Genomic DNA, 16,275 nt, shown 5'->3' on the forward strand with positions numbered 1-16,275 from the left:
TTTTATCTAATTGATTTGATTTGATTTTTTAATAGTTTTGTTCAATTTGATTTAAAGTTTTAATCAAACTTAAACGTTTTTATAAGATATTTTTCATAATTATCAACATATGTTCATGTTCAATGATAATTTTTAACTATTAATTACTATTAGAAATTAAAAAAACTATTGAACATTAAAGAATATTTTTTAACAATTAATTGACATATTTAACCATTAAAAATCAATATATTATCTTGATTATAAAATTAAAAAATTATTAGAAACAATTTTAGATAAAATTTAGCTAATTGCAATATCTTTTTTCTAATGATTTAAAAATAAGAAAACTTGGGAAAGGAAAAAAAATCAGTCAAATTTATTAAAATATATATATATATATATATATATATAATAAACATAATAAAGCTTGATTCGGTTTGTTTCAAGTTTTCATAAATAAAAAATTAAACCAAACCAACCTAATTAATTTTGCCAAAAGAAAAATCAAAGAAAACTTAATTTATAATTAGTTTTGGTCAATTCATGTTAGTTTGATTTGGTTTGAATTGGTTTTGAACATTTTTAAATAACACTTTAAGATAAAATAAACATGATATTAAAATTTTAAGACCACTAGATTTTAAAAGGATAATGATGATTAAGTCTTGGAGACATGAATCAATGATAGTTAAGATTTTTTATAAATTTTTTTTGAAAAATAAGTTACAAGCATCAATTCAAGTGATTGCAAATTCAAGAGTTTTATTTGTAAATAAAATATATATTTAAATTTTAAATATAACTGTCAATTTGCAAAAATTTGAATTAATATTTGTAACTCATTCTTAAGAAAAAATTAATTGAGAATCTAGCAATTATTAATTTCTCTTTTGGGACTTTTGTAATGACTTAGAAAATTAAGTAAAAAACTAAAAAGTTATAATTAAATAATTTAAGTGTATTTTTATTAAATTTTAGAGTAAATTTAACAAGGTAAATTGGTAGCTTAGTAGTAACTATTTTGAGTTTATAGTTAGAGGTTCAGCGTTCGAACCTCTAGGTGCTAGGAAGGGAATTTTATTTTTAGGCCATAGCCTTTTGAAATTACCATTTTGCCCTCCTAGCTATCAGATTTTTCCTCTTCATCTCATCTTATTTCCATCTATTACACACTGAGAGAACAAGAGTGAGATAGAGTTTTGAGAAGCATCTATCACTTCCTTCATTCTTCCCTCCTATCGTCAATGTGGTGCTTTGTTCATATGTTGCTGTCACCATGAATCTGTCTAGTTCGTATGTTTTTCTTCTCCTCATCTTTAGTTCATATGGTCTTCTTCTCCCCTCTTTCACAACACTTTCTTATCTCTGTTCGGGTGGCTATTACAGACGCATAAGGATCTCTTCCTTCCTCTTTCTTGTGTGAGCAGAAGTGTCTCCTCCTAGCGTTCACTACTATTAATCGGAGGTAAAAATTATCAAATCTCTTCTTGCCCCTCAAGTTCTTTATCACAGGTAAAAACTATAGGAAGTTTGGAAGGGAGGAAATTAATTAATGTAGTAAGAGGAAAACCTTGTATTTTGAAAAAATTGAAGGTAAGTTAATAACACTCCTATTGTTTTACCAATAAAAGTAGTTTGTTATTGAAAATATTGCATTTTTATATAAGTCATTTTTAATAACTATGATGAATATCAAGTGCTTTGTTTATTAAATTATTTTAGTTTTGGAAATTATAGAATAATGATGAAAGATAATTAAATTATGACATGTGCATGTATTTTTCCTTAAGAAATATACTTCCAAGATTGAGAAAGGCATCTTTGTTTATTGAACACTAGAATTTTTTAGTTACTCAATTAATGCAAGCTATACATTAGTGATAAAGTATTATTTCGACAAGTTTTGATATTTGAAAAAAATCCATGTGAGTTTGGCATTGAAAATAAAAATTTTATTTTAATAATGATTATTTTTCTCACATGTTTGAAATGTGATTTCTAAGAGGACTCTAAACAAAACATTACTGCTAATGACAGTTCCATTAGCTCTTAACACACCATGATTAATGACTACTAAGTTTGATTTTGATGAACTCTATTCTCACATCTATTATTCATGGGTCTCGTACTTACATTTGTTTTATAGCTTTGACCATGTCTGGTTTGTTACCCTTGTGAAATGTGCGTCCACATCCGTTTTATGATTTTGACCACGTTTGGTTAGTTACTCTCATAGATTGTGTGTCAATGTTTGTCTTTATGATATAAGCCGCATGTTCGGTTATTTACCCTCATAGATCGTATGTCCACATTTGTTTCTTATTCTGTTAAGTTCTCAAAATTTTAAATATTTAATTAACTTGTGTAAATGAAATTTTAATGGTTCTAGTTTGTAAATGTACTACATATGAATAATTTGTTATCTTCAAGCATAATAGAATAAAGAAATTTTAGTTCACTCTCAGTTTGTGTTATGATTCAGATCTATAGGTTTATTAAGTTTATTATATTGAATTATCATTTTTTTAATTATTTTACATAATTATTTGAGTTAATAAATTTTTTTACTTTTTTAAATTCTATATTTTAGGGATGCTATTCACTAAAAAATATTTTGATCTCGAATTCACTAGTTGACATTGAATCTCCTACAGATCATGGAAGAATTTATTAATGGCTAGGAAGTGGAGCTGTAGATTAAACTATCTTTTGATGTAAAAATTTAGATTATGAAATTGTATTTTGTGAACTAAATTCTAGGTGCTCCACATATACTATAATTAAGTTCTTATTTTGATGTATATTTCATCTGTTGGTTGGAAGGAGCTGGGCTCTTGGTTGTTATGATATTTGTTAAAAATTTGTATTGTAGATTTTTGAAAAATCTTAAATATTAGGAAGATTTTGCCTGAATTTTCATAAAAATATTGAGTTCATTTTTAATGAAAAGTAGTAAAAAGTATGTGAAAAATTTCTTGAATCAAGCTTAAGGATGTGTATTAAGTGTATACTCATTGCTGGTCACTCCTATATCTTGAGACGTGAAAAAGAAAAAAAATTAAAGCATTAAATATATGACATTTTTAACTAATTCATGCATAGGACTTTTCTAGCCTTAATACATTTACAAATTTAATTATATGCATGTAAAAGTCAAAAGAATTATGACTTACAAACAAAGAGATACATCTTTAAGCCAAAACCATCCAAGTGGGGCCTAATTGGTCAAACTTATTAAAGCTTTGATATGCCCTTTATGCCAGCAATTATTTAAGTCTCTACCAACAACCAAAAAGTCTAAATTAATTATGTAGTCTAGGGTCGATTTAGGTTATTATATCTATAGTTAATAAACATCCTAAATCTTAAATTATTGCATGAATAATATTTTAAATTTTAAACTTTTAAAATTTATAAAAACTCCCCTTGACTTATAAAATTTGATTGCATGAAACCCCACCATTAAATTTGAAAAAATGACTGTCACTTTTAAAGATTAAGATAAATGCCACGTCAATATGCGCTTGGGCCCTATAACTATAAAAATAACTGTTGCTTTAAACAACTAAACAACAGGGTTTTAGGCACTTAGAATTTTGAAGTTGAATAAAATTTTTACTCATTTTAAAAGTTTAAAGCCTAGGATGCTATTCATGCATAATATTTTGGGTTTAGAATGCTCATTAACTCTTATATCTATATATTATGATAACTTAAATGATGATTTTTTGCATTATTATTATTATTTTTAAAAAATAAATTTAATATGTCAAACAATTGATAATGTTTTGTTAAAATTCAAAAGTTTAACATTAATATATATTTTTTTTTATGAAACTAACAATGTTAGAGTTAGAAAATTGAATAAATACTTATAAAAATTAACGAATTGAAATAAAATCTTGTATAAAATTAAATAATCAAATGTACACTTTTTCCTTGTATTTCTTAATGTTTATGTAAAAACTATAAAAGACGTAGTCCCTTTGATCTTATATATATGCTATTTTAAAAAACTATCGTTAATTCATTCTATAAGTTACTTTTACATAAATAAAAAAAAGATAGATCAGTAATTGTTGTTGCACACAAATTGTTACACCATAAGTGTATGAATCAATATATAACATGTTAGTGTATCAAAGTTGTTCTCATGAAAAATCAAATAAAATAATGACTAAGTAATAGAGTTCCCATTTTCTTTTATGTTAGGAAAAACGAATTGGATGCGATTGAGTAAAAATGAAAAAAATGAATTTAATAAAATGTAATGAGATTTTTAATCCAACAACCACTAGTGTAAAAAACAACTTATTAATATGAAATAATTAGGTATATATCTGCCCTAATTACAAATTAGATAAAAATATAATTTTATATTACCCAATCTAATGGTCTCAGTGCGATTCCCCCTTGTTAAAAAAAAATTCTAACACCCAAAATCATATTTAATGGTGGCCTAGACATTTAAATACAAGATTGAGCAACCAAAAATCAACATTAAACATAACTAATAAATAAAAACAAGTCTAATACATCAATAGGTTCATAGCTCCTCCAAGTTTAAGAAGAATGAGCCACACATAAGTTTGAACATAGCAAAAATGAACAAACTATACATCAAAACAAAGAAAGAGAAGGAAAATAAAAAGCTTAATCAAAGTGTTTTTAGATAAAAATGATTAATCTTCCATGAAACCCAAACTTCAACTCATCTATGGCTTCTTCCTTATCCTTTAGTTGTTCCTTGGTTGTTGGAGACAATGAACGACGAGATCCAACCTTCAAAACCCTAAAAATATTAGTTTTTAATGAAGTAATGCGTTTCACTAAATGATGATTATGTTATGGCACATTTGTGTTACATTGTGGTATAGGATCATTTTGTTATTGTCACTGGCTATCATGCTCTATAGTGTTGCAAGGACATTGTAGCATAAATGGTCTTGGGTTTTTGTATGGCTAAAGAATCATGATGTGGAGTAACGCAAATATACTGTGGCATAAATTTTTTTTTACATTGTCTTCAATTTTTACTTACAACTTTTAGCTCCTGATTTGGATCACCTTATACATAACATGACATCATTATTGTAATTTTAGCTTAAATAATCAATTCATTTCAACAAAATGCTATCAACTCTTCCTATGAACATCTTCAAAAACATTTTTCTATTGTTTTTCTCATATGATAGTCTTATTTCTCTCAAATTACTTAGATGACTCCAAATTGATTCTAAAATTTTCTAACAATATATAAAAATATTTAGAGTGATCAATTATTTTTTTCCAATTTTTTATGAGTAAAGTAAAAAATTACATATAAGAAAGAAAATGTTTTGAAAGAGGATGCATTTAATAATGATAAATTTGCAAAAATTTTTAGACGATATCAATATTTAATTTAACTATATTTTCTTGATTTCAGTAATGTAATTAGAAGTAACTCATACATATGATGAAATAAATATACTTTAAACTTATGGGTGTTGAAAATGGAAAAACGATAGTTATGTTTTTTATCTAAGTTTTAAAAGATTGAATTAATAACAATTAAATTTTTGATATTTTTTTAAAAAATTGCAAGCATAAATTACAAATATAAAAACAAAAACCATCCATAACAATTTGATAGTTGTATTTATAATTTAAATATTTTTTATAATTAAAATTCTTAAATTTATAATTTTTAAAATTAACATTTTTAGCTCATCTATCAAATTATTTTATGAGAGCCCTACTCTATTTCATTGATTATTAATTGAATTTTGAAGAAGCAACTATTTTTAGAAACAGTCCTGTTTAAAATATACTCCATTTATTTTAAAATGTAAAATATTTTTAACCAAATTTTATCTTCTAATAAAGTAATTATCTACTTTTTAATTAATTTTATCTTTTTATATTTATCTCTATTAAACACTCTACAATAAATATAAAGTCATTATTAATAGAGATGCTTTTAAAAAATAATTATACCTCGAAAGATTAAAAATATTTTTTTAAATATTTAATTTTTTAAAAAATCTTTTATATTTTTAAATAGTGAGGAATTTTTTTAAAAAAAATTTAAATAATGTTTTGTTACGTTAATTAAAAGTCTAACCGGTTTAAAAACCTAACTTTTGTTCTTTCTTAAATTAGGTGTAGATGGCATTTGGTGTAAGTTGTGTCTGACCGTTGATGGTGTTGATGTGGACGTCACTTAGCAAGACCGTACAGAAACGCACGACTCCATAACAGGCCTGAGCTTCTGACATTTCTGTACCCTCGTACTTCTCAGCGTTTCTACACATAGCCCTAGGCTTTGCTTCATCGAGAAAACAAATTTAAGAGCAAATTCCCAATCTAGCACTAGCATCTATCGTGCGACCCATAGTTTCTTAAATATTTTTTGTTAATTCCTGTACTCTTCTTTTCAAACAATCCATTTTTAAACGTAGATTTTAAAAATTAATTTAAAAAACGAGGATATTTTAATGAAATCTTCATAAAATTTATTTTTTTGGCATCACGAAGCCTTCATATTTATTCCTTTCGATTTAAAATACAAGTATTTTTTTAATTAATTTTGTTTAACATATAAATAACTTAGTGCTTGTAAAAATTTTTATTTTACCTTTTGTATTTATTAACCTAAAATTCATGTGTTTGTGAATTTATAGAATTTTTTTCATTTAGCATAAATTAAAACTAAGAATAACAAAGTAAAATAATACTCTCTTTATTCAAAAATATAAAATATTTTTAGTCTTTTGAATTGTAATAATTACCTTTTTTTAAATACTCTTATTGATAAATGACTTTATATTTATTGTAGGGTGTTTAATAAGAGTAAATATAAAAAGATATAGTTAATTTAAAAATAGATAATTACTTTATTAGAAGTAAAATTTAGTTAAAATGTCTTATATTTTTTAAAGAGAAGGAGTGCATATTTTCATGAAAATAAGAATTTTATTGATTTTTCAAATTTTGATTAAAAATATTTATATTTTAAACGGATGAAGTATGTCTTGTGGTGACTTATACATGGACCCAGTTAACAACCTTAATAAAGGACATATCACTTCAAAATAATTTTATGATTATTAGATCGTTTGCATGAAACCTGGTACTTGTAAAAATTTTAAACAACACTATAGTTTTTTGCTTCTCAAAATTTTTGGGATGTATGTATAAAAAGCCAATCTAGTTACTAGAAATTGTATAAAATGCTTGTTTACTCAATTGTTTTTTGGCAACAAATTAAACATTGTTAATGTCATCAAAGAATGAGTTGAATAAAAAAAAAAACTTAATTCTCCTATTAAACAAGTTCAAGAGTACAGACCTTGTGGATTAAAAAATACATTAGAAGAACTACTCCAAATTGAACTCAGGTTGCTTTAATCTACCTTAATAATATCCAATATGAAATACTCATAAAAAAATCATATGCTCATTCCGTTAAAAGATGTAAAGCATTTTTAACCAAATCTTACCCCAATAAAGTAGTTATTTACTTTCAAACTAACCCTATCTTTTTATATTTACTCTTATTAAGTATCATATAATAAATATAAAGTCACTATTAATAAGGACACTTTTGAAAAAAGGGCACAGACTAAAAATGCCTTACATTTTTAATATCAAATTTTTTAAAAAATGTCTTATATTTTTAAACAAAGGGAGTAATTATTAAAGTCTATAATTAAACGTTGTATGTGAATTCAGTGACTGACTTAGAAAAATTAGTTAGTAGGGGAAAAATTTATACATAAGATAAATATTAATATTTTTAATAAATTAAATTAAATGTAAAATTTATTAAATTTAAGTACTACTAAAGAACTGTGCATAAAATATAAAATTATAATAATATAAATATATAATTTTTCCTTTTATTTTACTCCCTTCGTTCTAAATTATAAGATAATTTTAGATAAAATTTCACAAATCAATAAACCTTATTAAATATATTTAACAGCATTATCTTTTTAAAATAAAAATATAAACTTTCAAAAATACCTATCATTTAATATATTAAAAAGAAAAGGGATATGAATTAATTATAACAGAGAAAGGGTAAAATTAGAATTGATACATTTTATGAAACTTTAATATATCTAAAGTGTCTTATATTTTGAGATGAAAAAATTCCTTTAAAAGTGCCTTATAATTTAGAATGGAGGTAGTAATTAATAAAACTTAAATCTTGACCAACAAAGATGGGTTCAATTAGCTAAAATCTCTTAAAAAATCCAATTCACCTAAACTTTTTTGTGATAAAAATTTTAATTTAAACAATCAAAGAAAATTAATTTTTAAGTCATTACACCCTTCTTTCTAAAACTCTTGTTATTTAAGATTAGAACACAAAAATAAGTATTTTTTCCTGGACTTGGGAAATTGCCTCCTCTACCTCACACATAAGTCCGTCCTTGTGTGAATTGTAGGGGACCATTTAACTTGATTCAGAAAATAAATAAAAACAATATGAAAAATACATATCCATTTTAATTTTATATTGTCGTCACGTCAGCAAATATTGAATAAACAGTGACACATATGACTTATTTATTTATAGAATGTGGATTACCATGCCCATATCCAGTAACCATCACTGGAGCGGCTGTTGACTTGGCCCATTTATGCATATATGACTTGTGGATTTGACCAATTGGATTAAATTGCAAACAATCTCTAAATTATTACTCCAAACTGTGTAAAGGACGATCATGCGTAATTTTCAAATACAAGCATACGATACCATCGGATGATCATGCATAATTTTCAAATACAAGCATACGATACCATCGGATATATATATATATATACATACTCATTGTTTGATTTATGTAATCAACATCCACTTACATAGAAAGCTCCGATTTAATCAACACCTACTTCGATTTAATCAACTTACATAGATTAAGCAAACTTAAATTTTGAAATAACTGAAAAAAAAAAACTCTACCAACGGTTAAATTTCACCAATAAAGAATGAAAACCTCAAGAGCATTTGGCTTTGCCCTAAAGTGCGCCACATCTTTAGTTTATTTAAATAAAGACAATTTGCAATAGAGACAGTAAGTAAACTGAAGTTAACCTTTGAGAATATGCATGCAAAATATATCCATTTGATCCACGCACGCACGCACACACACTAATCAATAAATTCAGTCTCACATTTGATTTATGCAAGATGCATATACTAAACACACTTTGAAAAGAAAAATTGCGCATAGCATATTATATACTAGAAACCCTAAAAAACTATAATTTATAGTACAGCTTGTCCTTGCCAGCCACAGACATTGAGTTAAAGCGTGGTTTTGTCCTTAAAGTATTCCCAAAGGAGCTATGTTGGATACATGTAACAAGTCATATTTCAAAATCCATGCAATGTTAAATTTTGACGGTTAACGATTAACCAACCATCAGTGTAGGTAAAGAAATTATATATTACAATGCTCCACAATTCTTTTTACGGTGCCTCATAACTTGTGAAATTACTTTTATGTTGCGTTTGGATTAGGAGTGTTCAGCTTATACTCCTCCCGATTGTCTCGATATTGTTCTGACTATATTGGGACGAGACTTGTCCTGATCTGAAGACAATCAGGGTAGGATTTTAGAGGATGGGACACAAAAGGGGTTCAGAACAAGATGAGATATTGAATTACTATTAAGATATCTTGTTCCGTCCTGAATATTATATATATTATTTTTTATGTTAAAAATATACATTAAATATATTAATTATATTAATATAATTTATATTTATGTTAATTTATCAATTATAATTTCAATATTTGCAATTCTTATATAAAATTTAAATCTTTTATATTGATAATTTTAATGACATAAAATAAATAGGGTGATATCTTTCTTTATAATATATTAATTATATTAATATAATTTATTCTTATATCTATCTATTTAATAATCTTTATTTACATCATATTTCTTGTTTTATTTTTAAAAGAATAATTGGCTTAGCATATCTTAACTAAAGTAGAAGAACAATAATTTGATGTTATGCTTGACTTGCATGTTATTAATGCTTTTATAGCCTGGAGATCACTTGTAAATTATAATTGCTATCATAATATATAGTTATGATTAACATAATTCAATAATTTATTTTAAATTGTTATAGTTTATGTACTTTTGTTGTTTTAATTTTGAACTTAATAAATTATATGATTTAAAATTTTAATGAATGTTTTTATCTAGATCTTTCTTCGACCATTGTTTGATTTATCGAGATGGTGGGATGTCCTAATCTTCTCCCAATTCTATTCTAATTCATAACGGAACACAATGACTTTCAAAATAGGACGGGACACGGGACAAAAATTTAATCCCAGTTTTTATTTCGAGATGGGACACAAGACAGGGGTGTCCCAACCTCATCTCGTCCTGTGAACACCCCTAATTTGGATGTATGAGGATTTGTATTAGGGTTTTGATTTAACCAAATCCTTCATTTGAATACATAAAGATCTATAGATTTGGATTTAATCAAAATCTAAATCCACATTTTCATTATAACTTTTTTATAATTTCAAATTCACTTTAATTTCTAATATCTTCACTAGCAGCGCTTTTGTTACTCTCATCGTTCCCCTCATTTCTCATTTTTGTTTCTTACCAATTGAAGAATAAAGGTAAAATCGTTACTTTCGTTCTTCCATTTCTATTTTAAGTCTCAACTCGTCTCTCTTTTAACTTTAAAATTTTTTATACTATGTAAACAAAAGATTTTAAATTTAAAATTTAAATTTAAATCCATCAATCCAAATACTACCTAAAGGTAAAAAATGCATTTTAATGTTCCCTATTACTTATTGATTAACACATGCAATACTCAATATTTGAGAATATAAAGCACTGACATAGAAAAATTCATTTATTAACATGTGACTTCAATTCTCCTCCAAACTGTTGAAGATCTGAGTTCTAAAATGTACTTTGCTGTATTTCTATAAAACCAAGCCATTATGTAATGCCAAGCTCATTACTATATATATACCAACAACAATTAAACAAGTTAATATCATGGGAAATTAACAACAATTCTACGCTTGATTATCAGAAAACTCAAGAATGGACAGTTAAACAAGTTATATATACCAACCCCAATCTGAGAGAAGTGTTTGAACTATCATCGTCATGTGGAGGATCCAATATGCTGCCAATGTTGGCTGACTCAGATGACTGACCTTGTTCTTGCGAAACATTCCTCACCTAAGCACACATTTTCCATCTTTAATAAGACTCTTATCTAAATCTACATTATTTGAGAACCAGTGAAGTGGACCTTCCTCTGAACTAAAATGCTTTCAAAAGCTTCCATATTATAGTCAGTCAACTTTGGTCAATACCAGATAAAAAAATTTGATTTTTTTATATAATATATCACAGGGCAAAAGGACAAATTGACTCAAAACTATAGATCCATCTGGTATTTTAAATTTAGTTTTGATGTAATTTTACCCTTCAATTTTTGTTTGATGGATTAGCCAATCAGTTTAACAATTTATTTGTCTAAAAACATGATCAATCAAAACTTGCCAATCCCTCCCATGAGAGGCTGATTTATGTCATATACATCCTCAGCCTTCAATCAATCACACATCAGCACCATTTGTTTCTTTCATTTTGTTTCCTGCCAATGATGCCGTCTTTTGTTTCCCTCTTTCTCAACATTAAATGCGCCACAGACAAAAAACCAAAAAGTCACATTCCAAGGAAATTAATCACTGCTTCTGACGCAGCCCTTTTCCTCATGTCAACACTCTCATTTTCTGACAAAAACGGACCCAAAAAGATACAGTAAAAAATTCAAAAATTATAAACAATAACCTAAAAAATAACAAAAAATGAAAAAAATTATTGGCCTTTTTTTTGGTAATTTATGAGATCATTTTCTGCCATTTATTAATCAATTAATAATTAATTAAAGTTAATTTTTATTAATGATAAAAATTATATTGCATTGTTTCAAAATTTTGCAGGAGAACATTACATCAAAAATAAATTTAAAATTTCAAACTCCTAAACTTATAATTTAAAGCTCAATTTGTCCAGTGGCTAATTAATATACTTGCATTTATACATGCAACAACGAAGATGCATACAGACAGGCATGTTGGACTGAATTATATTGGATCACGTTGGCATTATCTTTGCAGTTACATATCAAAACAATAAATGATTAGTTTTTAAAGTCACTTTCCTCCGTTATGATGAAAAAAGGAGATATGCATTTATATTGGATCATGCCAGAACATTAGGTTCAGAGTATTGAAAATATATTTCTCAAGTCTGTCTTACTCATAGAGTCAAGGTTACAATTAATCAAAAGAACTGAATAGGGTGGGTTCTCAAAACAAAAAAGTCAGCCAAGATGATGATGGTGGTGATTATTTTCTCAAAAGAGAGAGCTACAAATTAAATCCATCATGAGGATTGCAAACAGTGTTTTACAGAGATTAACGCTGATGAGATTCTCTAGCAAGCACGTTCGTGGTCAATCTCCTGTAAGTCTAGATTAATAAGCCTAAAATAAAATTTAAAATAATAAGCACAAGTACACGATATACGAATGCTGCAGATACGAATGAAAATGAAACAAATAATTGCCCGGAAAAAGCATTCAACTGTGTATCATCAAGGTGATGAATCTTACTGTGTAACACCAAAATGTTCAGGACTAAACAAGAAGAAAAAGAATATGAAGAGAAGGGCTGAGAAAGAGAATGTCAGCGGAAAAGAAAATTACAGGAGGAAATTAGTTGTCTAAAAGGGGAAATGCAAGATTGCAAGAAAGAGGATGATGCTTACCGGCCAAGAAACAGGAATCAACCCTAGCTGAAAAGTAAGCTTAGGCAAGGGTGTGATGAAGATGAACCCCACCGACAAATTGTCCATCGGCGAACAGAGAGAGAGAGAGAGAGAGAGAGAGAGAGAGAGAGGAGGCATGTGGTGTGTGGGAGGGGAAGGAAACGAACTTTTTAGTGGAAGGGGGATTTTGTTTTTTTGGGTGACATGAAGGGGGGAAACTTTTTTCGTTTTATTTCCTTTTGTGGATTTGTACTTGACGGTGAGATAGTGGCAGGTGCACTACACCCCACGCAACAGTGCATACACCATCCAATGAATTGCAGAAATGTGAACTCAACTTAATAAAAAAAATAATTTAAGGTGTTCTTAGGGATTCGGAGCGTCCGCATCATCTCATCAGGTCAGGAAAAATCCTGACCTTCTATTTCAATTCTTACTATTCATTTAAATTAATTTTTAAATATTTTTAATATTATATTTATTAAAATAAAAAATATAAAAATTTTAATATTAAATCTGAACTATTTAAAATATATTTAAATAGTTAATTTATAAAATTTATAAATTTTTTAATATTAAATTAGGACATCTAAATTATACATGAATTATATAGAGTTTATCTGTATAATTAAATTATAAAAATATGATTTTTTTAATATTAAATTAGATTGCTAGATTAAATCTGTCTTGACCAGATTGGTAATAAATAGACATATTAAAATTTTAATTTTTTATATTAATAAATGAAATATTAAAAATATTTAAAAATTAATTTAAATGAACGGTAGGGATTAAACAAGATTGAGATAGAAGGTAAGGATTTCTCCTGGCCCGATGAGCACGCGGTGCTCATCACAAATGATGAGCACTGAATGCGAACGCGGATCCGAATCCTCTCAATGTTGTCCTCACCCAGCATTCGAGAAGAGGGTGTCTCCATTTTCTCTCTCTTCATTTTCCTTCATTTCTCTCCCATCACCTTTTGATTAAAATTTCAATGGTTGAGATTGAAGTTTTAATAATAATATTATTTTATTTTATTCAATGATATATAAATAAATTTAAATTCTTAAAGTTTAATCTAAATCATTTAAAACTATAATATTTTATTTATATATTTATATAAAATTAAAATAATAATTTTATTAAAAATTAAATCTAAACAATTAAAAAGTTTTAATTCAATGATTATGGGAGAGAAATGGAGGAAAATGGGGGAAAGGAAAATGGAGACACCCTCTTCCCCCAGCGTCCCTCAACGTCCCAATCTCACTTATTCAGTAAATATGAACACTGTATTTTATTTGAATATTTTTTAAATTTAATAATAAATAATCAAAAATATATAAAAATATAAAAATGAAGTCTAATCCTTTTTAGGATTATATTTTTTAAAAAAATAATGAAATAAGGAAATTTTATTTTCGATAATCTTTTATTAATTAGGATTTTGTTTCTTTTAGTTCATTAAAATAATCAAAAAATATAAAAATACAAAAATAAATTTTAATCCTTTTTAAGATTATATTTTAACAAAATAAAAAAAATCTTGTTTAAATCTTTTAAAATCTCTCCCAAATTATCCCAATCATTCAAAATATTGGAAGTCAATTTTTAAGAGTTAATTTTTCTCTACTTAAATCTTATTTTCATTTATATATATATATATATATATATATTTTTGTGTGTGTGTGTGTTAATCAAAATTATTAATTAAAAGCAAAAAAGTAGACTGGATGAAAATCACAGCTTAAAGGGCAGGGAAATACTCGATCAAGCACAGTACACGGACACAGAGAACACATACACACGTGAGACAGAGCAGATTGGGATCAGAGCAAAAACGTAGAAGAAAATTCAAACACATGCACGTAGCAGAGCAGAGCGAGAAAGCACGTAAACCCGCTCCTCACACACGAGCTTCTCTGTTTCTACTTTAAAAGGGATGAAGAACTGAAGGAAGGGGGGAGCTGAGAGGAAAACCGAGGAAGAGAAGAGGAGAGATAGGGGACCGAGAGAAAAGGGCAGACGTAGAAAACTAGCAAGAAAAAAGGAGGAGAGATCAAAATTAGAGAGGGAGAAAAATGAAGAAAAAATATAGCATGGACAGTGTTCAAAACAGAGCATGAAAATGGAAAGGAAGAGATGAAGAAAAATTGGAAGGAGGAGGAGCTGTTTTGGCTAGAAAAACAGGAGAAAAACTAAGAGAGAGCTGAGACGAGAAGGAGAGAGCTGAGAGGAGAAGAGACTGAGACGAAACCAGAGCTGATGTTGAAAAGAAGAAGCACGCAACAAACGTAGAAATAGAGCATGCATGCGCACATCTCCCATCTCTCTCTCGGTCACAGTTAGACTATGATGGATGTGAAAGAAGTTCTCATGATCATGATCATCATGTAGATGGGTTGGAGAGTTTGAGAAGGAGACCAGAGGCTAGTGGTGGCTTATCAGACGAAGGACGCGTAAATTCTTGCATGCACTGAGACGAAACCAGATCTGACACTGAGACGAAACCAGAGCTGACGCTGGTATGCAATACTTGTTTTTACTTCATTTGTTCTAAATTCTTGCAACAAATATGTGTGTAAATTTCTGTCATGAAAGGACCCTTAATAATAACTACTCATGTTTGAAATAAGGAAATTTGAAAGTTTTGAAAGTTCAAGTATGGATTGGAAATATTTAAGAAAATATTTGAAGAGAAAGTAGCTTTGTATCATTATGTTTACTTTCTCTAAATTATGTTGCATGCCTTAAATATGTTCTAATATGTGTTTATTTGCTTTTACAAATAAAGTTAATTTAGTTATAATACTTTCACATGATGCTTTTGATTCTAATATTTTAAACAAAAATTTTTATTGTTGAGCTAAGTAATAAGTTAGATTCAATTTTATCTTCTAGTATGAAAGAACATTAATCAACCTAAATTTAATTTTTATTTTTTATTTCTTAAAGTCATATATTAATTCGTGTTTAATTTCCATTTGATATTAATTGATTAATTCTTGCAGATAATTTTAATTTTAAATGACATCATTTTCATATGGAGATTTTAAATGTGTGGTTAAATGAAGGAGTTTGTTCTTATTATTTCACATATATAATCAATTAAAACATTTGAATGATACTGTGATAGTTTTAAAAAATCTCCGTAGATATTCAGCTTAATCACCTCATTGTGAAGGATAATAAGTCCTCACAAATGTCGTGGTCATTAACTTATAAAATAAATAAATAAATGAATTTCATAAATAAAATTATAAAATTTTTTGATAATAAAAATAATTAATTAAATTAATGCATTAAATCTTTTGATCATGTGAGATTTTTGAATATCTATATACCTCTAGAATAATCATCTTATCGTGAAAGTCAATAAAACTTCGTAGGTATAGCGATTAAAATTTTTATATTTAAAAATACAAATAATATAATTACGTATTAAAATATTTTTAA

The sequence above is a fragment of the Prosopis cineraria genome, unplaced genomic scaffold (genome assembly GCF_029017545.1).
Source record: "Prosopis cineraria cultivar Desert tree isolate PC_DT_omini unplaced genomic scaffold, ASM2901754v1 PC635, whole genome shotgun sequence".
In the NCBI taxonomy this organism is placed as follows: domain Eukaryota; kingdom Viridiplantae; phylum Streptophyta; class Magnoliopsida; order Fabales; family Fabaceae; genus Prosopis; species Prosopis cineraria.